Here is a 7,290-nt window from a genome sequence, read left to right as displayed (position 1 = left end):
GAGAATGGAGGTAACAGGGACTCAAGAACACTTACTGGTATGGAGAAAGAGATCATCTGCAGTAATATCTTATACCAATAAAAGCAAGAAACCAACTTTAACCAAGCCAAAATGTAAGAAAAATAAGATTACATCATAAATGTTAAATACAATTGCATAGGTGGTACATATTTAGTAATATAAACTCTATGTTTAAAAAAAAAACCATTGAGAAATAACTCCCTTATTGGGGACTATGGAGGGCCAGCCCCTCAATAGTTCCCTCCCAGGGTCCGGGAAGAATCTACAACCAGCTGATAATTAATCTTTGGTGAAAAGAAATGAATCTATGTACATAACACTCCTTAGTTCATACACGTTATTATTCTGTGATAGTTTTCTTTCTACACTGTGGTGGTATTGTGTTCCCCACAATATTGTGCACCCTAATAAATTTATCTGGGGTCAGAGAACAGACAGCCACTAGAACAAAGCCAAAAATGGTGGCTAGAAAATGGGTCAGAGCAAGCCATAGCAGAAGTTGGGCGGTGGTGGTGCACATCTTTAATCCCAGCACTTGGGAGGCAGAACTAGCCGGATCTCTGTGTGTTCAAGGATACAGCCAGCAAAGAGACACGCCTTTAATCCCAGAAAGCGAACCTTTAATCCCAGGGAGTGACCGAAGAAAGAGAAAGATATAAGGCGTGAAGACCAGAGCTAGTTAGGCATTTGGCTGGTTAGGCTTTTAGGCTTTGGAGCAGCAGTTCAGGTGAGAGCCATTGGGATGAGGACACAGAAGCATGTCTGAGGAAACAAGACTAGCTGAGGAACTGGCGAGGTGAGGAAACTGTGGCTTGTTCTGTGTCTCTGATCTTCCAGCATTCACCCAAATAACTGTCCTCGGGTTTGATTTTATTAACAAGACTCTTTAATTTAATGTCCACCTGACCTAGACAGTGTCCCCTTGTGGAATTTACCTTAAGTCAGGAGACTTGTATGTGGGCTGCTATCACTGTTAGTCCTCAGAAGTTGGGCACCCACCTGGGTGATGTCTCCTTCTGGAATTTAAGTCAGGAGACTTGTATGTGGGCTGATATCATTGTTAGTCCTCGGAAGTTGGGCACCCACCTGGGCAGTGCTTCCTGTAGTCCTTGAAAGTGGCTAAGGGAGATATCTGATTCCAGAGAAAGCCTTTCCTGAGGCTGTTCTCCAAATTCCTGGAATGTGGATGTCCAGAGAGTGACCAGTCCACACTGTTAGCCCTTCTAGGGGAAAAGTCAATTGGGAAAACTATGAAGGCACACATGATTTTCATAACGGAATACAGCTGTCATATAACAAGCCAAGTAACATCCAAAACTCCTTGGGATTTGGCTTCCTCTGGAGGAATTCCCTGATTCCTCCAGGTAGTGACTTTGCCATAACCAGCTGAGTTTTTATAATATATTCCTGTGGCCCGCAGCAGTTCCCGTTTTTTTTCCCGTTTAGTTAAAAATTTTTTTTGCTGGGCGGTGGTGGCCCATGCCTTTAATCCCAGCACTTGGGAGGCAGAGACAGGCAGATCTCTGTGAGTTTGAGGCCAACCTGGGCTACCAAGTGAGCTCCAGGAAAAGGTACAAAGCTACACAGGGAAACCCTGTCTCCATAAACCAATAAATAAATATTTTTTTTCTAGGACAGTGAATATGTAGACAAACTTAAATTTGGAGATTTCTGAAAATTATAAGTAATGATTAATTTTGATATTTAATCAATATTTACCTATAATATATATTTGTAATCAATAGTCTATATAGATGGCAGGTTGAGGATTAGTTAAACCATCTAATAGGTGTAGTTTTATATAGTTAGAATATCTCTGTCTCAAAAAGGGAGCAGAGGAGTAATCATAAAAATCTATCCTTAGCTAGTATGGCATAATATGGTCAAAAGTGTCTGAATACTATGATTGTGACTTATCAAAAAGAAATGGTTAGTTTGGAACATTTATCTATTAATCTTTGGTTAGTGGTATTAATTTGGTTAGCCTATATTTTAAGGAGGCATAGTTAAAGAGTTACCTGAGTAAGTCATGAGCACCTGTGGGACCAAGGCTGCAGCTGAAGATTACCTAGTTTAAATTTGTAATCAATGCAATATTAAACCACTAGCTATGAGAAAACAGTAATAATCTGTGTCAGGGTGTACATAGCAAGAATTACATACAGAACAATTGTCATAAGTACCTGAGGAGAATATCTGATAGTACATACACTTCAGGATCATGGGCAGAACTTATACAATTAATAATAGAGCATTTTTTTAAGGGCAGTCCAGTCCCTGGGCTGGAGAGTTCAGTTCAGGAAAAGGGGTACGTGACAAAGGGGGGCTGTAGAACTCTGTCATGGTTACTTCCTGTGGATATGGGGGCAAAGCTGGGGGTCCTGAGGCCTGGAATGCAGTGGAAACCCAGGAAGCGCAGGCTGTTTCAGGCTCTGTGAGACATGCAGTGTAGCAGAATTTTCTGTGTCGTAGGCTGGAGGGTGCGATGCAGGGCTGGGCTGGACAGTACATTGGTGTGGGCTGGAGAGTGGAGTGCAGACCTGCAGCTAGACAGCATGTCTGTAGCACAAATCTTAGAGGATCTTATTAATAAAATCAAACCTGAAGCCAGTTATTGGGGTGAATGCTGGAAGATCAGAGACACAGAACAAACCACAATTTCCTCACCTCGCCAGTTCCTCAGCTGGTCTTGTTTCCTCAGTCTGCAAGCCTCTGAGTCCTCATCCAGAATGGATCTCAGCTGAACTGTGCTTGAAAGCCTGAATGCTTAACCAGCCAAATGCTTCTAGTTTCTGGTCTTCACGCTTTATATAACTTTCTACTTTCTGCCGTCACTCCCTGGGATTAAAGGCTGGATTTCTGGGATTAAAGGCTGTGTCACCTTGCCTAGCTGTTTCTAAAGTGGCCTTGAACACAGAGACCCGATTAGCTCTGCCTCCCAAGTGCTGGGATTAAAGGCCTGCACCACCACCGCCCAACTTCTGCTATGGCTTACTCTTCCCATTTTCTAGCCACTATTTTTGGCTTTGTTCTAGTGGCTGTCTGTTCTCTGACCCCAGATAAATTTATTAGGGTGCATAATATTGTGGGGAACACAATACCACCACACATGTCTGTGTCCAGAGGGTGAAAACCTGTAACTCTTTAAATGATTAGAATTTCTGCTGGAAACAAATATATGTATTCATGGTAGAACATGCAGCCGGGGAGTTTTAAAGATGAGGAGTTTTAAAGAGGAGACTTTTTCTCTTAGGTGACCTATGGAATATTAAATGCATGGATAGCAGATGAGAAGGGGATACCAGGCCAGGGAGAGGGAAGGCTCCTCCCCCACCCAGAGGAAAAAAAAAGAAATTTTGTAGGTGGGAGATTAAGAACTGTAGCTAGGTTGCATTCCTCCCAGTCCTTCTTGGCTGTGAGCGTTGGCAAATTTTGATCTCCTGAAGCTTATATGAACCTTCTTACTAGACAAAATCTTAGACATGTTAGCAATATCACAGTGGTAAATTTGTCAGGGCAAAATTATGAATCCTTGGAGCCTCAACAAAACATCAGGACAGCCAGGGAATGAAGTCTGAAGTGTGCCACTTATATATCTATTCGACACTCAATATTTAAGAATCTAGAGGTAAATAACAGCCTGTATTCAGTCTGGCAGCTTTGGAGAGCCTTTGTCCTGCAGCTGCCTAGTATATGGTGTGACCAGGCGACCCAGGATTCATAAAGGCAGGTCAATGTCCTGTGAAGACATGCAAGCATATCCTCTTCCTGACAGTATGAAAACATCAGGACCTTTTCAAATACCAGTGAGAAGATCCCAGAGGCTTAGGTCTAACTTTGTGGCTTGGCCTGGGGGTAATAAGGAATGCCTGTAGTGGAAGATATGAAAAATTAAGCACCAATTCTTAAGAGCTCTTGTAGTATATGTAAGGCCTTGGTCCATATATGAGCTCTAGGCATTCTTAAAATTGAAAAGCAGTGGAAAAAATGGTGTATTGCTTTCTATTTCATAACCATAAATCATAAGGATGTAAGCCTCATGAGTGAGCTTCCATAGGGAGAGAATTTGTAATTGTTGAATAGGCATAAGAAAAGGTACCAGTATATCCTGTAGAGTTACCTGCCAATCTATAGACTCATAACTTTCATAGTTTGATATAACTATAATATCATCTGTGTAATAAATGTACTGTAAGATATGTGTATATACATATACATATAAAATTAGGTTGGGGGACTGTGAGGAAGCTATAATTGACAGTTAGTTCTGATGGTTAATCTGTATATATAAGGAGGAACTCTGTTCAATAAATGAGTCCTGGATAAACAGAACTTCCATTTCCTGCTCTGTATGTTGGCTTTGGCCTCCATCATGGCAGGGTGAGTAGGTAAGCTGAAAGTATTTGAAATGCTGACGATCTTTAGGTTGAGGAGGCATGGTAAAGAAGCAATCTTGTACATCTATGACAAGTATTTTTTGGTTTCTGGGGATGGCCTTGGGAGATGGGAAGCCAGGTTGTGAGGTTCCCCTTGGCTTTAATAAATGGTATTTAATTTCTTAAAGTCTTGTAGCAGTCTATAAGCCTGATTTTCCTAAATGAAAAGATATGGAGTTGGGGATTTAGCTCAGTGGTAGAGCGCTTGCCTAGCAAGTGTAAGGCCCTGGGTTCGATCCTCAGCTCTGGCAAAAAAAAAAAAAAAAAAAAGAAAAAGAAAAGAAAAAAGAAAAAGAAAAAGATATTGGGATGATTTAAGGGCTAGTGGGGGGCTTTATATGCCCAATATTTAAATTTTTCCTCCACCAGACAGGTAGCAATTACAATTCTCTCAGCATTTAAAGGTCATTGCTCAACCCAGATAGGAGCATCAGATTTACATGAAATATGGTCAGCAGTGAGGGGGGTAGTGGCTCCTAGGACAAATCGTGACAACCTAGGCCATGTCTGTCATTTATGATTTCTGGAATAATGGACTCAATTACGTGCTGAGCTTGTTTACTCAAGTCCCTTTCAGTTAAACCCATCTCATGCATTTGAGATGGTATTGGTTCATAGCAGAGACAAAGAATGGTACATCCGTGTGTTACAGCACGTCTCCTTCCCATAGTGTGTTAGGTATGGCAGATGACATATGGGCAGAATGTCATAATTTTATCTATTTGACCATCATAATATTTTGAGCTTCTGGCAATAATATTAGGTTGACCTAGGCCTATAAGGGACAAAGGAGTAGTAGCCGTCTTAAGTACTCGGCAAATGTTTTCCTGAAATATAAGAAACAAGCGTGCTTATGTCTAGCAAGCCAATTATTTTCTTTCCCTGTATTTTAATTGTTTAGTTGGTTTGGAATATTTAATTTCCTGAACCCAGAAGGCCATATCACTGGAATCCACACCAGCAGCTCCCTTAGGCGCTGCCCTGCATGAATCTGAATTGTTTTTGTAGAGGGTTGTACAATAATCTTAATTTCTTTAGTAAAGTTAGGATCAACCTTTACTGGGACAATTTTTATACCTTGTGCAGCAGAGGAGCTACAGCCTATATTTAGTCCCAGTGTCCCTTCTGGGGAGGTCCACAGACTATTGTATTAAGGCATATAAGTCCATTCCTAAAGCTTATACATCTTAGACCTCAATAGAAAATTTATCCATAGATCTAACTTAGGCATACATCCTCAGTATCTCTAGGTTATTACTGAGATTCATGTATCATTAATAACATCTAGATGTTTATGTGTTACACTGATCTATTCTAATAACTGGCAATTCATGTATCTTAAATTATTTTTTAACTTTCTTAAACATTCTCTATATCTAAACCTTTATATCCCTATAAAAACTTTATATCCAAAAGCATCTATGTATTAAATTCATCAGGAGAAATAAGTGATTGATAATTGAGAATAGCCAATGTAAAGTGAATATCTTTTAATAAAGGAACAGTAAAAGGTCATTTTGAAATCTGTTAGGTGAGCTATCTTTTACTTGAGATTGGATAGTAAGGCAAATTATCTTTAAACCTGGTAAATGGAAATATAATCTAAATTATCTCAAAGCATAGTTTGGACAAAACCCTGGCAATAAGGGGTATGGCAGTTCTGTCCAAAGCTTAAACATTTTAAATGCTAGGGGGCTAAGTAATGAATATCTCTAATAGCTTATAGCTTAAGTACAACTTATCCTTAACAGTTTACAGTTTAGGTTGGCCAATAAATCAACAAGTTTTATTTTTTAATTATCTTTAATTAAAGTAAACTTATTCTTAACAATTTATAAGTTGTTGTCTTTATAAACTTAGAACTTAGGTTTTATACCTGTCAGGTTTAGCCTTAAAAATATTAACTTTGTACTGAAGTTATTTTAATATAGAAACAGGAACTCTTATTCAAAAAATATACTATATAAGGAAAGTTCCTTTAAGGTGTATCATGAAATGAGATAAGCACAGTAAAAAAGCCCAAACTAAAACAAAGGAGGTTGTTTTGTTTTGTTTTGTTTTGTTTTGTTTTGTTTTGTTTTTGTAGCAGCTGCAGCCGGTTTGTCCAGTCTGTATCAAGCCAGGCAGCCACCGGGAATGGCAAGGTGAGGAGGTGGAGAAGACTGGAAGACTGAAGTGAGCTGAGATGCAGATAGCAGATAGTTAGTTAGGTTCAGAGAGAAGAAGATGGCAGATGTTTAGGATTCCAACCCCCAAACGTCTTCAGGGTCTGATGAATCCAGGTTGTAGCAGGGCGTCCCTAACTAGGACCTGTTGCTTTGCAATGGGTTGACTGAATTCTTGTACTTGGCCAAGATTTTTGTAAATTACCAAGAACTTAAAAGTCAACCCAAAAAGAGGAAAGCGAGAGAAAAGGAACACTTTTTTTAGGAGAGCTGGGAGTGGCCATTAGTTTTTAAACAGGCTCTGGCTGTGAGGCTTGCATAGTTATTTAAATGAAGGCTGCTGGAGTGAGCTCCTAGTTAGCAATTTAGAAGTTTAGGCTCAAATTAGCCCTTAGATTTCAATTAATTTTAGCAAGAAAGGTCGTTTGTAGCAGGACGCTGCTGTTGCTATGGAGAACATAGCGAACTTCATTAGTTCTAGTTTACACTCTCAGGAGGTCTTGTAGTGTGATAATATTGTGTTACCTCCTTGTAAGACCCTAAACGAAGTATCAGCAGGTTTCTCCCTGGAAGGGAGGGGTTAGAATCTCTGCCGTTTAATCATATTCTGATGGTAAATCAATTTCATAAGGTTGGCCCTTTTTAGAGGTCTCCTAAATCTTTCCTTA

Source organism: Onychomys torridus, chromosome 4, assembly GCF_903995425.1.
Source record: "Onychomys torridus chromosome 4, mOncTor1.1, whole genome shotgun sequence".
Lineage (NCBI taxonomy): Eukaryota > Metazoa > Chordata > Mammalia > Rodentia > Cricetidae > Onychomys > Onychomys torridus.
Note: the sequence above shows the minus strand (reverse complement) of the source record.